The sequence below is a fragment of the Periplaneta americana genome, chromosome 2 (genome assembly GCF_040183065.1).
Source record: "Periplaneta americana isolate PAMFEO1 chromosome 2, P.americana_PAMFEO1_priV1, whole genome shotgun sequence".
NCBI lineage: Eukaryota > Metazoa > Arthropoda > Insecta > Blattodea > Blattidae > Periplaneta > Periplaneta americana.
Window position 1 is genome coordinate 24,539,639 of NC_091118.1, and position 19,183 is coordinate 24,558,821.

Consider the following 19,183-nt stretch of genomic DNA (forward strand, 5'->3'; position numbering starts at 1 on the left):
CGAGGGGGATTTTTTAGATTAAGCTCTTTCTTTGGTGGTATATTAGGCCTATGTACTACTGAAAAACTGAATGGCTGGAAAACTGTGTGGTAAGTAGGCTATATGATACTGCCAAAGACCCCGATGTATTAAAATGAGTGTAACATATTTTTGCATAGCGAATTTTGAACCTTTCGACGTAGCACAGCACTTTACACACTCCTGCCATTTAGAGTCAACGAAATGAAATAGACCTTTACAGTCGGTAGAGAAGACATGGAACATTATGAAAATGCCATCGTCGAAATAACGACTTAAGGGGAGAGGTTGGTATACTTTTTCCCTATTTGGTGTAAATATTAATTTTTTGTATGTAGAGAGCTCATAGCTGTGGCAACTCAACCAAATAAAAATATTTGAAAAAAAAAAAATTTGGGGGCCCAAATTTGAAAAAAATATACTCAATGCAGGGTTGTACTAAAACCGATATATCTGAACCGTTTTTACAGATAGATTCAAACAGGTTTTTGCAATGTATTTGCAAAAGCATGTTCTACAAACTGTCTGTAACAGAATTTTGATATTAGTCCCTACGTTTGTAAAATAAACAATTAAAATTTAATAACAATTTTCTGATTTCCTTTCTTGCAAACAAACGGACGTATTTTTTAAATGAAATCAACAAAATTCTGTTACAGAGAAAAGTTTCCTAATAGTCTAAAGAATGTGTGTTCTAAATTTCATGCATGTATCTTTAATAGTTCAGAAATTACATCCATTTTTGTCTGGCAATGTAGCAAAAAAAAAAAAATGAAGTTACTGGAAACCGATAAGAGCGGGCATGTGATTTAAAAATCCATAGCGCAGGAAGTTTAAAAATGACGTCTCAACATCCGATAAGGGCACAAATACCCACAAAATGTTATGCAATGCACTCCACATATATCTCAAGAGTATTTTAAATAATTTTTTTTTTAAATTTACTCATTTTTCACCAAAAAATACCATCCTCTCCGACGAGGGGGATTTTTTAGATTAAGCTCATTCTTTGGTGGTATATTAGGCCTATGTACTACTGAAAAAACTGAATGGCTGGAAAACTGTGTGGTAAGTAGGCTATGTGATACTGCCAAAGACCCCGATGTATTAAACATGAGTGTAACATATTTTTGCATTGCGAATTTTAAACCTTTCGACGTAGCACAGGACTTCACACACTCCTGCCATTTAGAGTCAACGAAATGAAATAGATCTTTACAGTCGATAGAGAAGACATGGAACATTATACAAATGGCATTGCTGGAATAACGACTTAAGTAAAGAGACAGATTTGTAGTCAATTCACTGACGTAACTTATGATTAACATTAAATGCATTGGTTGATGTAAATAAATAATGTTGTTGTTGTTTTCTAATGCCAGGCGTTTGACAATAAAGTCATTTGACCTCTTGCACTCCAATATTTTTCCAAGATATTATCATGATCAGCCGCTGAAGCACAGATTTTGAGGTGTTCCGAATCCATTTCTTGGTTTGAGTTGCACAATGGGCAGTTAGGGGACTGATATATTCCAATTCTATGCAGGTGTTTGGTCAAACAATCATGGCCTGTTGCCAATCTAAATGCAGCTGCAGACGATTTTCGTGGTAAATCGGGAATCAACTGTGGATTATGATGCAGAGAGTTCCATTTTTTCCCTTGAGATTGTGTTATCAAATTTTGTTTGTTGAAGTCTAAGCATGTAGATTTAATAAATCTTTTCACAGAGTAATACGTAGATTTAGTAACAGGCCTGTAAGTAGCAGTGCTGCCCTTCTTTGCTAAAGCATCCGCATTCTCGTTTCCCAGGATTCCACAATGGGATGGTATTCATTGGAATACAATTATTTTATTGAGTGATATTAATTGAGAGAGCATTTTCGTTATTTATATGTATAAATAATGTACATGTAGCAATATTCCAGTAAAAGTTTGAATAAAAATAATGCCGTGGTAAAATTGTTTTAATACAAAGCCTTATACTGTATTTAACGTTAATTAACGTTAATCTTTGAATCAAGAATCCTTAATTACTTTTTTTTTCTATTCTAGTCACCAAGATTGTTTTTATCGATATAATGGATGTCATTTCAGTAGCATACTTGACTGTAGGCATAATGGTCAATTTTCTTGCCTATGATTTTTTGTTTAGTTAGATGAGTAGGCTTAGGATTTTTTCCTCCCACAAGTTTCCCCCATTGCCTTCAATAGTTATAGCGTTCATAAAATATATATGTTTGGCTTCCTTATTTATGAGTAGGCTATAATATGTGGTTATTACCTACATCTACCTTCATCGGTAATAACTATACTATCCCAGAAAAGTTTATGTGCTTTGTTTTCCAATACGAACGTTATGAGATGAGTATACTCATAATATGTTGTTTGTTCTTCCACAAGTTTGTATTTTAGAGCTGTGTAACTACATATGATGTTGGTGACTGTTTGTGTCTGTTAGTGTATTATTATTATTATTATTATTATTATTATTATTATTATTATTATTATTATTATTATCTATGAAAATTTTTTAGTGAAATCTGCCAGTATAATTGAATTTGTAGTCAACAAAAACTTTTTTACATCTGTCCGTCAATTCGCTCTTTAAAACAACCTGAATTATGACTGTAACGAAACATTTATAGCTGGTTATATTTATTACTAACATGATAGATCCATCAGAGAACGTCTAAAATGGAAAATTGAAGCCTTTAATTTACTTCTTTTATTGTGTTTTGTGCTGACTACAATAACAATTGAACCCAACTACAATCGCCTCCAAGGAAATAATATTGCAACAGGGATCAGTGACCTAAAATCTATTTGAAAAGCTGGTGTTTTAGCTTCTAGCGAGTAAACATTTGAATATAATATTTTGTCACATTAAACTACTATGTCTGTTAGATGTTCTGCTAAGATTATTTATTGAAGGTGCATCTTTTTATATTGTGTTTTTTCTGTGGCCATATATGGCATCTGAAATTAAGATTGTGTTGAAGCTGGACACAAAAGTTAATGTAATTGAATTTATTGAAATGAATAAGTAATCGTGAAACAAACTGTGACAAATTTTGGAGCTGGAAAACTTCAAGTTTATTAAAAAAGGATTTGAGAATGAAACATAGAATAATTTTATAAATGATAGAGCCGTTTTCACCTGATATCTAAGGTACGTGCTAATACATTTTCTTATATAAACCTGTAAGTAACGGAAACCTGCCTATAACGGAAATGAATTATGAATCCGCAGGATTCCGTTACTTACAGATTTCTATTACGTATTATTGTAATACTGTAATTAATACTACTACTATTGCTGCTACTACTACTATTACTGAGTGAATGGATTAACTTATCTATGAAACATGAGCGCATGTTGGAATTCCTTGACTCCTTAGTATCTAGGAATGATCAGTTATTCATTTTCTGTTCAATTCAAATACCTTTTTACTTCTTTCTCTCCCTTCACAGTCATAAGGTTAATTTCGCTAATAAGTAGAAAAAATATCAACATATGTGGAATAACAGCATATCTGACTGTGAAACGAGTAGGCCCGGGTTCAAATCATGGTTGGGACAAGGTATCTGGTCGAGATTTTTCTTCCGGGGGTAAGAGCAAATGCTGGGTAATTTCGGCGCTGGACTCTGGACTAATTTCGTTGGCATTATCACCTTCATCTCATTCACACAAGCCTGCCATATCCTGTGCAAGATTAATCAGGTCTCTATTATCATATCCCACCTCCCTCAAATCCATTTTAATATTATCCTCCCATCTACGTCTCGGCCTCCCCAAAGATCTTTCTCCATCAGACCTCCCAACTAACACGCTATATGCATTTCTGGATTCGCCCATACCTGCTACATACCATGCCATCTTAATATAATATAATGTTCCTAATTATGTCAGGTGAAAAATACAATGCGTGCAGTTCTGCGTTGTGTAACTTTCTCCATTCTCCTGTGGACATTTCTAAACATTGGACATTTTCGTAGAGAGGACCTATTGCAAACTGGACCATATCTCACTTAATCCAGTTTTAAAATGGCTACTGCACGTGAAACACGTACAAAGCAGAGAGCTGTGATTCAATTTCTCTTTGCGGAGCAGGAAACCATTTGCATACATTCACATATGTTTAAACATGTCTATGAGGATGAAACAGTGAATAGGAGTAGGCCTACTGTCAGTCGTTGGGTTAGCATAGTGTGAGCGACAGAACGAGGTAAAGCGACACTGTCAGATCTTCCACGCTCGGGACAACCACATGCTGCTGTAACCGGAAATAGTTGAACGTAATGATAGGCTTATTCGGGACAACAGGCGAATAACATTCAAACAACTTGCTGTTCAAGTCGACATCTCTGTGGATCAACAAAATTCTCCTTCTCCATGACAATGTGAGAGGCCATACACAAGCGTGCGCACTCGTCAAGAAATCACAAAACTTGGGTGGACTGTCTTTCCTCATCCGCCCTACAGTCCAGATCTGGCACTATCTGCCTTTCTTTTGTTTGGTCACCTGAAGGATACGATTCGTGCGAAGCAGGTCATAGGAGACGTCAGGATGTAGCTGAGAGGAAGATCAGCTGAATGGTACCGAGATGGCGTACAGGCTCTAACATCGAGTAGGCGTAGGGCCATAGATTTCAATAGAGACTACGTGGAAAAATAAGTCTTCGTAGCTAATTAATTGGAAAATAATGTGATATATTTGGATTTGTAATAAAACAAACTTTGAATGAAAAAAAATTATGTGCATTATTTATTTAACCGTAAACTGGGGCTACTTTGAACGCAGAGGAAACTTTGAACATTTTTTCAGAAGATGGAAGAGTAATGGAACGGAGAAAAATTCCCTCCGGCGCCGGGATTTGAACCCGGGTTTTCAGCTCTATGTGCTGATGCTTTATCCACTAAGCCACACCGGATACCCACCCCGGCGTCGGATAGAATTGTCTCAGTTTAAGTTCCAACTCTTGGGTTCCCCGGGTTCAAATCCCGGCGCCGGAGGGAATTTTTCTCCGTTCCATTACTCTTTCATCGTATGATGACGCAGAATATCTGCATGGAAATATCATATGTACTTCGGTACATTAAAATAATATATTTGATATGCGTAAATCACTTCGTGATTTAAGACGGTGCTTATTCCGTCGGATCCCGACCAACTAGTCACTCATAACGAGTGCACCTCAGCACATGTGTGGACTTTAGTCCTACGTTCATAGACATCTATGACGTAGTGCAGAGGGCGGCCACTAGAGGGAACCCAAGAGTTGGAACTTAAACTGAGACGATTCTATCCGACACCGGGGTGGGTATCCAGTGTGGCTTAGTGGATAAAGCATCAGCACGTAGAGCTGAAAACCCGGGTTCAAATCCCTGCGCCGGAGGGAATTTTTCTCCGTTCCATTACTCTTTCATCGTATGATGACGCAGAATATCTGCATGGAAATATCATATGTACTTCGGTACATTAAAATAATATATTTTATGCTCGACCATGCCGAAATGTAGTAATTATACACCTGGTAGCAGACCTTTAATGCATGTCATTAAAGTACACCTACTCATTAAAGGTCAGGTCTTTCAGCCAATGACGACTCAGGTTACAACTGTTCAGCCAATGACAGGTCAGCTTTCTACCGTTATAAAACCGCAAGTATCGATTATTCTCGGATATGAAATCGAAAGAGAATTAGCGAAAAGTCACGGAGGCTGGAAATCCAATACTGTCGCAGAAGGTTATGTTCTGTTACTATAATTATTAGCGTTAATTGTAAATAATATTCAAATAAATTCAATTTGTCATCTCGTTTTTCAATGTCTAATTGAATTTGAATGTTACCTCTGTAGGTTCTTATGGCCTAGCAAAGTCAATGTGGACATCTGTTCCTCGGAAAAAATCAATACTTTCGCGTCTGCGCACATCTCACAACATACGGGACATTGGTCAAGGTCAGATACAAAGAAAATTAATAATATCAAGTTAGAAATATGGTCGAGCATAAAAAGTCGTATGAAACTCGCCTATAATGGTAATTAAGAAGCTCGTATGAAAATTATGAAACTCGCTTGCGCTCGTTTCATAAATATCCATACTCGATTCTTAATTGCCTTCATTATAGGCTCGTTGCATAATGTACTATTTTTCAGAAAATTATATTTAGATTTCCACATGCTCCACTTGTTATAAGTGGAGGTAAATTTGGTATGAGAATGATTTATGATAATTTACCCCCATTTATAACGCAAGTACAGCATGTAGGAAGCTAAATATGATTTTCTGAAAAAATGTTCAAAGTTTCCTCCGTGTTCAAAGTAACCCCAGTTTACGGAACCGTCTAGTATTGGTGTCAGCAATGCTCAAAATACGTATTTTCACTGAAATGTTAAAGTAAATTCTTTTTTTGCAGCGTCGAAATACTTTTTCGTGTCATTTTCTATAGTAAGACAGTACAATAAAAGTATAATAGACGGTGGAATGGAATTGTATGAAAGACAAAAGTAGGCCTACTTCGTGAACATGCTTCTACTCAGTACAGATCTCGTTTACAATCCCTTTAGTTAGCATTTTCCAGCCAAGTGGCCTAGGGTTGTGTCGATCTGAGTTACGCCATTGTGTACAAACCGATAATGGCCAACAAGCGATCGTAGATAAGTCCGTAGTGCTTCCTTTGAGCGTTGCATGCGTGACAAACATTCAAGGATCTCCATCATTATCTTAATGGGGAAATATGTGCAACGCCAGATCTCTACATCTAATAAGCCAAGTAATGTCCACAACATCAAAATGCGTTAAAACAGACACTATTTACCATTAACACAATTCTTATTTTCACGGTATTCTATGCATCTTATCTTCGTAGCAGTTACAATTCTGTCCACTTATTACCGTTACAAATACACGTTACAAATGTTGAATTCAGGTAGTATAATGTCCCTTCATTTTGCAGGACTTATCCGTATAAATTTTTTGCAGTCACACATAGGGTTAGTTGAAGAAATTAAAGTGACGTTTTATATGAAAAAGAAGATTTTCTATAAAAAAAAAATATGACGTCACACGCGAAGTGACGCTTATTTTTAGTAAGGTCTTATTTTATATATAACTAGCCGTACCCGTGCGCTCCGCTGCACCCATTAGAAATAAATATAAAGTAATTACATAATTAAAATAGGACATTTGATCCAGGGAACATTCGTGTTTGATAGAAGGATAAATCGTTTATGTTACTTTAATTATATAAAAAAAAAATAAAATGCGATCATTTTGATCCAGAGACCACTCATTTGGTTATAAAAAATATTTTAGGAAATACAGGAAACGAATGCCTATCAAGTTTTTGTGCATAAGAAGCTATTTTAATCTTACCTCTCCTCGATTCACTCAGAAGTTACTGTAATAACATTATAGCATTATGTCCATCTAGAGAAACTACACTTTCCAATGGTGAATTAATAATTAATTATACAAATCGGTTAATTTAGCTTGCGATATTACTTCATACAAACACAGAAACATTCTCTGTAGGCTATGTTTCATAGCTTTCGATTGTTATTGTCCAAGGCCCCTTATAGACGAAGTCATTTGTTTTTTATTTCATTACACTGCCTTAGATGGCGTTGTTATTGTAATTTTGAAACTCATTTATCTCATTAAATATCAGTCCTATCAAAATTTTGCATTGAATAAAACTTATCGGAAATTAGTTTTAAAGAAACTTTTGTTATGTAATATTTTTCATGAAAATTAGTAATAAGGGAGATATTTCGATTTATTTAATTCAAGCCCCTTATAACCCCGCTTTTAAATAACATATTTTGAATGCCATATAGCCTAAATTCTAAGTTACAACGAACTTAATTTATATTCCAATTTTCATATAAATCGGGTCAGCCATTATCACGTGAAAAGGTAACAAACATCCAGACAGACAGACATGCAAACAAAAATTTCAAAAAAGCGATTTTTGGTTTCAGGGTGGTTAATTATATATGTTAGGACCAATTATTTTTGGAAAATCGAAAATTACCAGAAAAATTTCAGCTACAGATTTATTATTAGTATAGATAAGGTGAATTGTTAATCTTAGTATACAATAAAATTGATGCAAAACTGTTAATGACTATTAATGAAATTAACTATCTAAATCTACAGATTATAAATAAGCTTAGGCCTATAATTTGTTTAATTTCCTGATTGTTGATACTTCCCTGATGACGAAATTTAAGCATCGGAACGCTGGGTTACATACATACATACATACATACATACATACATACATACATACATATAGACAGTCTACATCTGTGGAGTAACGGTTAGCGCGTCTGGTCGCGAAACCAGGTAGCCGGAGTTCGATTCCCGGTCAGGGCAAGTTACCTGGTTGAGGTTTTTTCTGGGGTTTTCCCTCAACCCAATATGAGCTGAGTAACTTTCGGTGCTGGATCCCGGACTCATTTCACCGGCATTATCACCAAATCTAAATAACCTAAGATGTTGGTAAAGCGTCGTAAAACAACCTACTAAAATAAAAATACATATATACATACATAATTCCTCTAGTGTATTGCAGACATAGAGAATCTTTGCCCCATTGAGAACTTATGAGATAGCACAGTTTCTGATTTTGTACAATGTCTGGTCGGATCGAGGGCACAGACAGACTACTACTAAAATTATTATATTTTTCATGTACAGTAGTGGCAAAAGAAACCGGACCGATCCTTGTAGCTGATACAAAAGAATCCTGTGTTGTGTATTGTGTCAAACAGTGGTAATTTCAATATGGATAGTGAAGCCAGAGGTATGTACTGCTATTTAATGTAAAAATACGCAGTTATCTTTGCCGAATAGAGGTAGAAATGTAATATTGATGCCAGATGAAAATAAAACTCTCAAACTTTTTCGACTGTAAGTTTGAGGCACTGAAGGAAACAAAAGACGGTAAGAATCGAACAAATTCAATAAATCCCATTGTTACAATTAATTATACAAGATGGATGTGTTTTGTGACTAGCAAAATTTGAATCTGTGACTCTGAAATCAGCTACAAGGGTTGGTCCGGTTTTTTTTGCCACTACTGTACATCATTCCGTGACAAACTGACTCATAGATAACGAATATGAATAGGTTAGAGAAAATTACTAGATAAGCGTACAGACATCATTCAAACTGTATGGTCTATATCACGTTTCTTTGTTCAAGTGTGGCAAAACGTGAATTCAACGAAAATTTTGAAATAGACGTTTTGGTTGAATCTATTATCTGGCTGGGTTATTTCGGTGGTATCCTCACCTATGAGGCGAATATCAACTTAATCATGGTACACGTCCAGGCTTGCAAGAACACTATCACTCTGTTGTGAGTTCACCGACATTCTATGGTCGCTTAGTTGATATAGTGTCGTTAAAATGGGATTATGTACAATGGACCTATGCAGGGGCGGCTTTCGAAGAGGGGCTGCGGAGCTGCAGCACCCCCAGACATTTGTGGCCCTTGTCTCGTTTTATGTTGTGAAAAACATTTATTATACAGTCTTTATTTAGCAGCTCGAATTTTTAAAAACATTTCGCTCTCAATGACATGCACGCAATCGTTAGTGAAGTCACTTCCTCCCCTGCTGCTGCCAGAGCGAAACCAGAGACAAGGACTATAGGGTGAAGCCACTTCTTCCTCTGGAGCTGCCAGTCTCGTCTCGGATGCTTTGCGCGTTAGTTTTACCCCTCCTCCCTGCTGCCCCTTGCCGTGAATCCAGACTTTCCAGGCGCTGCAAAGTTTGCAGCAGTTTGTCAGTAGCGCGCAGTTTTAAATACATTTTCTTTAATGTTGTGAGTATAACAAGTGGAACAATGTTTAATTCTGTACAATATTTACAGTCTATTCAGTTCAGTACCTTAACGATTCAGGAGAAATGTGAAATTAAGTGCCCATCAGTTGAATCTCATAATGGAAAGAGCCGCTAAACAAAATACAAAGGCTCGCATATTTTTTGCTAAATTATCCAATATCCCTGCTTTCTTCTCTCGATCTCCATACAGTCTGAATTAGATTAATGTGTTTCAAAGACAATTCCATCAGCTGGGGCAACAAGATGGATTTAAAATAAGAACAGTAAATTTTGTTCATGAGAAGAAGGAGCCATTGCTAGTATGTTTTCAAACCATAATGGAATCTAAAACATCTAACATCACAATAAATGAGGCAAGCGCTCTGGTGCGTACTCTTGAATTATCCTGAATTCAATTTCTGGCTCAATTATTTTTTTCATTTATTGATGTATCATGTATGTATATATATATATATATATATAATACAACCAACTACAACATCGCCAGTTAGATATTTCTAAGGTTCAAATCTGCATATAAAAAATTAAATTATGGTTTATTTAACGACACTCGCAACAGCAGGGATTATATCAGCGTCGACCGGAATTTTGTCCGCAGGATTCTTTTAAATGCCAGTAGATCTACTAACATGAGCCTGTCTCATTTAAACACAACTTACAAGATAAGGCGCATGGATCTAATCTTTAAATAAAGTAAGTTGCTTGGTTTATTTTTGTATGCAGCCCCCCTTAATTCAATACCCACGAGCCGCCACTGGACCTATGGATGCCACGTACGTAAACGTAACTTAGGCCTAATTTTACTTTTATTGCTTTCATATATTTTACCATGGAAACCGATTGGAGAAAGATGTTATGTTCACAACATTGGTCGTGCACTATCATACAAACACAAAATTTTAATGCAAGAGTTCGACTGTCTATAACGTACTTTGGAAGAATGCAAAGAGCGGTGATGTAGTTCCATTATGCTATCAAAAACACATTACAAGCCTTTGCGTCTTTTCCTTTTTTGACAGTTTTGTAATGTGATATGTCTACGTAAAAGGCTTTATTCACTCATGTACGGATTACGAAATAAATAAGAAGTGCTCGCTAATAAATAATATTATAACATGTGAATTTCTAATAATTACTCTTCATAAAAGGTAAGATTGAGTTAACGATGGTAACGTAAGTGTGTAGTTTCATGTACTGTTCATTGACTAATATTGTACATTTATAAGAATAAAAATGCTGTTGCAATACTTGAATAAAGTCCAACGGTTAGCATGCCAAAACCGTGAAACGAGCGGACCCAGGTTCAAATCCTGGATGGGTCAAGTTACCTGGTTGAGGTTTTTTCCGGATTTTCCCTCAAACCATTAAGAGCAAAATGTTGGGTAACTTTCATATAAAGCGTCGTAAAATAACAAAAAAACATTTGAATAAGAAGATATGAAACTTACGTACTGTAGGTCTACTTTGCCACACCAAAGACACGGACGAAAAAACTACTTAAGTAATTAAAAATATGCTCTAAATTGTAGCAAACCAACCCAGAGACAATGTGATCTCTGTGAAACTTATAAGCCCACTCAACTCGCCCCAAAAATTGCAACCGATTCTTTAATCAGACGGTTTCACACACGAATAATTTATTTCAAATCAACAACAATGTAATTTATTGTCACAACAATAACTCTTCACCTTCTACACAGTAACACAGCGTTCATTAGTGCACTCCACTGACGACAATGACAATTTACTTGGACTATTACGAACAACAATGAACTATTAATCTTAACTAATATTTACAAAACACTATTTACAAATCAGATCTGTCAGTTCTCAGTTCACAGTTCTTCTAGCACAGTCACTCGAGTTCACGGTATCTCGAACCACAGACCTTCAGAGACAGCCCACTGTACTCGAACTCAGGTCCCTCCAACTGCGGTCCACTGCACTCGAACTCAGGCCTTCGATGCTGACACAGTTGCGGACGCACACTCGAGTCGATCTCCGGTACACAAGACTGGCTGGCTTGCTCTGTTCACTGGCTACTGACTGAACTAATCATGAATCACACACTGTCCGAGTTCCCTCGCGCTTCTTCTTTTATAATCACAGCGACGTAGCCTGGAAAGTTCGAATTCCCGATTTTTCCACTTCGACGGACTTCTCGAAGAGTCGGGAGGGTCCGTCCCCCCTTCACTCCGCACGCAGCAGTTGCGCGCGCACCCTCCCCTCGTCGCGTTGACGTAATACACCCCCTCTGCCCTTCAGCATGCAGATGCTCCCCGTGCCAGCGTTTCGTCTGCCGCGCGCCCTGTCGGACGCGTGTTCAAACCCCGTTGCAGCTGTCACAATATGTACTCCAGTGATACCACCATGATGTTGCACTCCATTCTTCGCTACGATTCAAGGTACGATTTTTGATAATCATTGCTGCGGAAGCACTCCATTCTTCGCCATGTTAAATTTAAGTATTTATTTACTTATCTACAAAAAGGCATATATGCTAGACATACTAAGAGTCTGACCAAAACAATCCTAACCTGTCTTTAATTCTCTAACTTTTGAAAACTCGCTTATTAATCTATCCAGACATTGGCACCATTGCCATACGCATTTAAAAACTCCTCTAGCGGTTATAGTCACATTTTGTTGAAAATTAATTTTGTGTGAAATGTTTCTTTGAGTAGAATTGTGAAAATACAGTATAGGCTATGAAACATGATATACAGAATGTTTCCGAATTGGTGTTACAAACTTTCAGGGATGATTGCGAAGGGTACATGTATCAATTTGAGATAAAGAACCATGGTCCGGAAATGTTGTGTGAAAATGGAATTGTAATTTGGCACCACGTGCCCCCCTTCCCTAAACTTTTGGAACAGTCGTGAAAAAATGGTATGGGCCGGATATCTCCTACGTGGGTACTCGGCCCGATACAATCTGTGAGCTTGTCTACTGTTCCCATTGGCTCATCCGTATTCGAAAATCAGGTCTGCTTATTCCGCTCTCGTGCACTCCTCCACTTCACTAGGACTGATCGACTGTACAAGTTGCAGTGTCCAGTCGATCAGTCCTAGTGAAATGGAGGAGTAGTTTTGCTTATAACTTTTGACTCAGTCATTTCCGGACCATGGTTCCTTATCTAAAATTGATACATGTACCCTTCACCATCATCCCTGAAAGTTTGTAACACCAATTCGGAAACACCCTGGATAATGTACTTAATTTTTTGTCGCAGATATATTTATGAAGTTATTTCATTTCTCAGTTACATTTGACCACAAAATAATGCAAATCAGACGCTAGTGTCGTGCGCGGAAAATTCCGAAGTTTCAGTGAGGAGACGAGTAGTTAACTAGTCTACGCGCATGGGTTGAAACTAAGTTTTGTGTTGGGAATAGTTAAAGGAAATACAGGGACATCATTTTATTTTTACTAACATTTTTAATATTAACCTGTCTATACCTTTAGAGAACCGGAAACACCGCTTGCTCCCTCCTACAAGAATGGAGTTCGATGATACTGGCGTAAAACACAAATCACTCTACTAGGTATAGGAAGGAAGAAAAGTAGTTCATCCATTTACGTAAACTAGGAAATATCGCGATTTTGAGTTTGATAATTTTCATTAGGTTTTTCTTTAATCAAAGTACAGTACTGTATTAAGAATAAGTGTTTTTACTCACGAAGTGAGTTATCCATGCGAACGTATTCATTATGCAGTGTATATTATACTGTCTACAGCACATTAGCGTACAATATAGAGAAAGAAGTTAAATTGAAAAATAATCATAATATGAATATTTAAACACAGTTTTGAAAATGGTGGCCGTTCATTTCGATACAGGCTTCAGTTCTTTTGTGCATATTATCGCACTATAGACTATTGCATCTAATTCCAATTGCCAGTTTCGTCCTTCGTACTAGTAACTCATGTTGAAATAATTCTGTACCTACTCTACGTACTGTAAATTCAATCTTCACTTCTGCCTGACCCGAAAATATAAAATTACTCAGACATGCTATCTACTGTCCGTCCAAGTGGTTATGCCGCAGGATTGTAGAAAGGAAAGAAATCACGTGACAGTTAATTACTTAACGAGGCCCTTTTATTTAAGTTAAATTAAACACCTGTATAATATTACGTAAACTTCCAATTCCTAAGAGAAATTAATGTTTTCAGAAAAGAGCTAACACAGCCCAGCTATTACAGAGGGGCGAGCAGAAGCAGGTGGGGGAAATCGGGATGCGACGTAGGCAAACGGACAGTACCTGTGCGAAAATATGATTCAATATTGAAAGCTCTTTCGTCACTGGAAAACGCGAACATATTTCTGGAACGTACTGTACTCAGTAACTCAGTACTGCTTACTATCTGCGATCTTGGTTCTGTGTGGAGTTGGAACTTCCTTAGTAGAAGGGGTGGGAGTGAAGTACATTCAAAAACTCAGGTACAGTAAAAATTGAAGTAAAAATAAAATGATGTCCCTGTATAAACCCTCATGTGGCGTCTTTGGGAGTCTGTGTCACGAAATATTGATAGTGATTATGAAAATGAATGCTGTATGTCACCAATTGGACACGGTGAACCCATACATAGCTATATAGCTATAACATCATTCAAAATGTGTAACAAACACTTTAAGGCATGAGGAGGACAATCTTATGACTCAGTTATTGCAAAAAAAATAATAAATAAACATAGCTACGACAAGAATACCGCGCTCAACGTCGAAAGAAATAGTTGCACTAGATGTAGCAAAATATTTACGCATAAAGAAGGAAAAAAAATAAAAGAAAAAAATATATGCCCAAAACAAGAGAACATTACTGCAGAATCGATTAATTCAGTCATGTCCTAATTCGAAGAACAACGCATGAGTGTTAAGTAAATCAAACCGCTCCTGCTATAGACAGAATTCTTGGCACTCTCCGCAGGGAAATAATGGGTAGGCCTTTAGTGAAAACGAGTTCTCACACCATAGAACATATGAAAACACGTTGAGCAGCGTCTGGCATCACGTCATTTCTCCTGTATCAAACTCTCTTAGCATTTATCGCGAAGTAAGACTTTTGTTAAATAATTCACTAAACCGAAAGGAAAGGAATTTCGCAAATATTAAATAAAATTTATTTATTTCTTTATTTCAGTGTTTTTACTACTTAATTAACTTATTATTCCCAGAACATGAATTTTACCAGCAATCGAAAAATATTGGGAATAAATTTAAATAAAGAACAAAAAAAAAAAAGTTTTCTTCCCAGGCAGGATTCGAACCACGAAAATCTTGGTTACCAGTCTATCGTGCTGTGGAGTGAACAAGGCTCTGAAATCAGCTACAAGGGTTGGTACAGTTTTTTTGCCACTACTATACAATTCAGCTTACATAACTTTATGATAGAATGTGAAGGACTGTCGTTTGAGAATTTCAAAATTTGGTGTAGGCTGTGTCTCATTTCATTCATGAAACTTCGCCCACATAACACGTGTAATAGAAGAACCGCAAAAATGTCGCTCACGTGTCCATTTATTGTTGTTTTCAAGATTTTTTATTTCTATAATTATTCCTTATTCCGCTCAAAAATTATAGTAAGGCCTGGTTCACAATAAACCGGAAACGAAAACGACAAATAAAACGAGAACGGAAATAAATATACCTGTATTTAAATGTAAGCATTCACAATTAACAAGAAGCTTCCCGGAAACCGGGAAAGGGAACGTGAAAGTCATACTTTGCCGTTCTCGTTTCTGATCAAAGCCTAATAGATTCACTGTGTTGTACCTTAAAGCTATTTGATCGTCGTATATTTTGTAGCAAGGAGGCCGTGATATAATTTCTTCTTCATTCATCGTGACTAACTAACTCAGAAATTCAGTAGAATAACTTTCAATATGCTACGTGTATATTTGACCAGATTACCGCGTGAAATGGATTCTTAAATAAATTGTGTCACAAAATTTTTTAAGTTGGTTAACCTGTGTTTATGTTGACTGGCTTGTACTCTTGAGAGAACATCGTTGTTTTGTTATAGGGTCTACACAAATAACATCAGAATGCGTAATAGCGACTTTACTGTACATATCGTTATTAACATGCATGTCGATATGCGTAGTCGTTTCCGTTCTCCGTTTATTGTGAATAAAAAATCTTTACGTTCACGTCCTCCACTTCTCGTTCTCGTTACGGTTCCCGGTTTATTGTGGACCAGCCTCTACTTTCTATAGACTTCAGTGAATCAAATGAAGTTCTTTCCGATAATTTTTTTTCATTCTTCTATATGCAAAATTTTACTACTTGAAAAAATATATAATAACATATTCCAATTTGAATAATTATTTTTTCCACAGATGAATGGAAGGATCTTTCTGTTCTTATCGACAACGTATTTATTTGTGGTTACCGAACCCGTAACCTTGACTACAGAGGAACATCACTTCATGTCACGCATCGTCACCATAATTCATCAGGATTTGAAACCAGGACATCTATTACTCATCTCATTACCAAGAGTGGAAGAAGATACCAGTGTGAGAGAGTCGACTAAAAGAGAACTCCTACCACAAGACGATGACTTAAATATAATATACTGTTTGATGCGAGAACTAAACAAGAAAATGCTTTGGCTTTTACAGATGTCTTGCGCGGGAAAAGAAACAATGGATTTTATAATGGATTCTTATGTGGCACCCAGATTCTATGTAATAGTTGCAAGGATTGGAAATGGAGAGACTGATGCCATGGAAAATGTCATCGAACAGCTGGAAGAGAGCAAGATGATTTCCTGCTGGAATCCCAGGGCACGATATCTGGTCATAGTAATCGGAAAACTGGCCAAATTTACCAATATAATTGCTCATGAAGTTGCTGTGAAGTTGTGGAATGAATATACGATTACTGATGGCCTTATATTACTTCCAGAAAGTAATTCTTACGACAAATTGCATAAATCAACTGAAAAAATGGCATTCGGCTTTCATTTGTATAAGTGGATTCCTTACAATGGGAATAAATGTGCAAATATTGATACTGTTCTAGTTGAGCGTTGGATTTTTGGCACTAATGGATTGATTTTGGAATGTTCTCAGCCGATTCCGAATAAATTTCCCATACAACTTAATGGTTGTCCAGTAAATGTATCTGTTCTTGACGCTCCACCAATTTTGGCATCAGTACGCAACTACACGGATGAAAAAGGTGAAATGCAGCTTCAGTATTCAGGTCTAGAAGTAGAATATTTTAAATTTATTGCACATAGTATGAATATAACTCCAGTTTACAAATACATATATTTAGAGGATCCTATACAAGCACGCTTTCTGGCAATGAACGAGCTCGAGAAAGGTACGATAGATGTTATGTTCGGTGCTTGTCCTCTTCATGAACTTATATACGCGTTTGCTGACCCCACAACTTCCTATATGAATGAAATAATGCAGTGGTACGTACCGTGCGGTTCTCCAATTCCTAGGATGAAGAAAGTCGCGGAAATATTTAAACTCCCTGTTTGGATAGGAATGGCTTCAGTGCTCATAATAGTGACTTTGACAATCCCGCTGATGGCTAAAACTTACGGCACACAGGAGTCCAGTGTTTACAGGAGTGTTTCTTCCTGTGTCTTTGCAGTGTTGGCAGTGAATTTGGGAATAACTGCATCTCAAATACCAAAAACCTCGAGTGTCAGATGTGTTTTTGTGTGCTTGATGTGGTACTGTTTTGCTATCACCACTATTTTTCAATCTCTCTTCACAAGCGTTCTCGTCAATCCTGGAGTGGGCAATCAAATTGAATCCCTGGAAATGTTATACCAATCTGGACTTACATACAAGTATCAGGTAACTACTGAGAAGTTTTTAATGACTTCGTTGCCAGAATTTTGCAGCAGAATAACTATGAAAAAGCAAGAATGTAAGGATACATCAGGATGTATTCTTGATTATCTTACTGAAAAAAATGTTGCTTTCATAGGTTACACGACCCATACGGAATTTCTTACTTTGGCAGCCCTGCCAGTTGGAAGCGATGCCCCTCAGCTTTGCACGATAGAAGAGAGGATTTATAGTCTACATTTTACAATGTACCTTCGCAAGGGAAGTCCATTTTTGTTTAGGTTTAATGACATTATACTTAGGTCCTTCGAAACTGGATTAATACAGAAAGTGTCAAATGACGTGAAGTCACGATTCAGGTATATGAATTTGTCTAAGACTGAAAGTGGTTTTTCCGGCAATAACGATGGATATTTTGTTTTCTCAGTATATCATTTCTATTTGGCCTTCAGCTTGCTTGCTATAGGGTACACACTCGGTCTCCTCTCTGTTCTTGGCGAAGTTTCTAGTGATTATATTTATCAATTTTTTACAAAATATAGAAGACGTCGAAAACCTGACCTATGAAATTTCTAACTTCTACATTTTTACATCAATTACTCTGAAACTTTTACCACGTATTTTTTTACAATATGGATATGCAAGACACAAATTTTCAGTTTAATACTCCAATTACTTCACTTATAATTAATTTTATTTTTATAAATACTGTTTTCATGGTTTAAAATTTTCTTTAAATTTATGCTTAATTTATTCCTGATAGATGTATGTAAAATATGACACACGCTTTTCATATATTTCCAATTACTTTTTATGAAAAAATATTTACCCTTTCAATTTTTTTTTAAACTAATCACATCCTCAACACATGATGATTTGAATACTTTCACAGTTACCGGTCTCTTCTTCGGAGCGAGAGGCACCATTCCGAAAGCCTTTGTAAGGTGGAGGGAAAAATACAAGCTGACGAGAGATCTTCAAGATGCCATCGTCACCACCATAATAAAATTTTCTGTAGCGATATTTCGCCAGCATCTTTATGGTGTACATTCAATTTAAATTAGGCCTATGTTTGGTTCTATTTTTTTCTTATATCTTAATCAATTTTGTCTGAAACCTGTTTATATAATTTTTCATTTTAAATTTTATGTGTCGCAGGGCAAAGCCAAAATATTGGGTCAGACCAATAAATAAATAAAGAACCATATGTGTCAGATTACTTCACATGCTTTTATGGACTTCTGTGCAAAGTTTCACTGAGACTGGAGAAAAACTGCATTCATTAGAGCATTTTGAATGTTACAAAATGTTGAAAATTGGAAAATCGAGAAAACGAGAATCAAAGTACAGCATGCATATATGATATATACTATCGATATCCTCCCTTCCTATACAGATCAACCACACACATTTTTCTCCTACATATCAGCGAGAAAATATGAGCTGAATGAAAAGTAAAATTAGTTAGAAAGAAAAACAAA

At 36.5% G+C, this 19,183-nt stretch overlaps 1 protein-coding gene and 1 non-coding gene across 2 annotated transcripts in view; both read right to left on the reverse strand.

Moving 5' to 3' along the window:
- The window catches only part of LOC138716308 (uncharacterized), a 145,119-nt gene that overhangs the window by 51,478 nt on the left and 74,458 nt on the right, over positions 1-19,183 (reverse strand). The gene's annotated exons all lie outside the window — the stretch shown is intronic.
- On the reverse strand, positions 4,880-4,951 carry TRNAY-AUA (transfer RNA tyrosine (anticodon AUA)). Its single transcript has one exon. It is a non-coding gene; the product is annotated as a tRNA-Tyr (tRNA).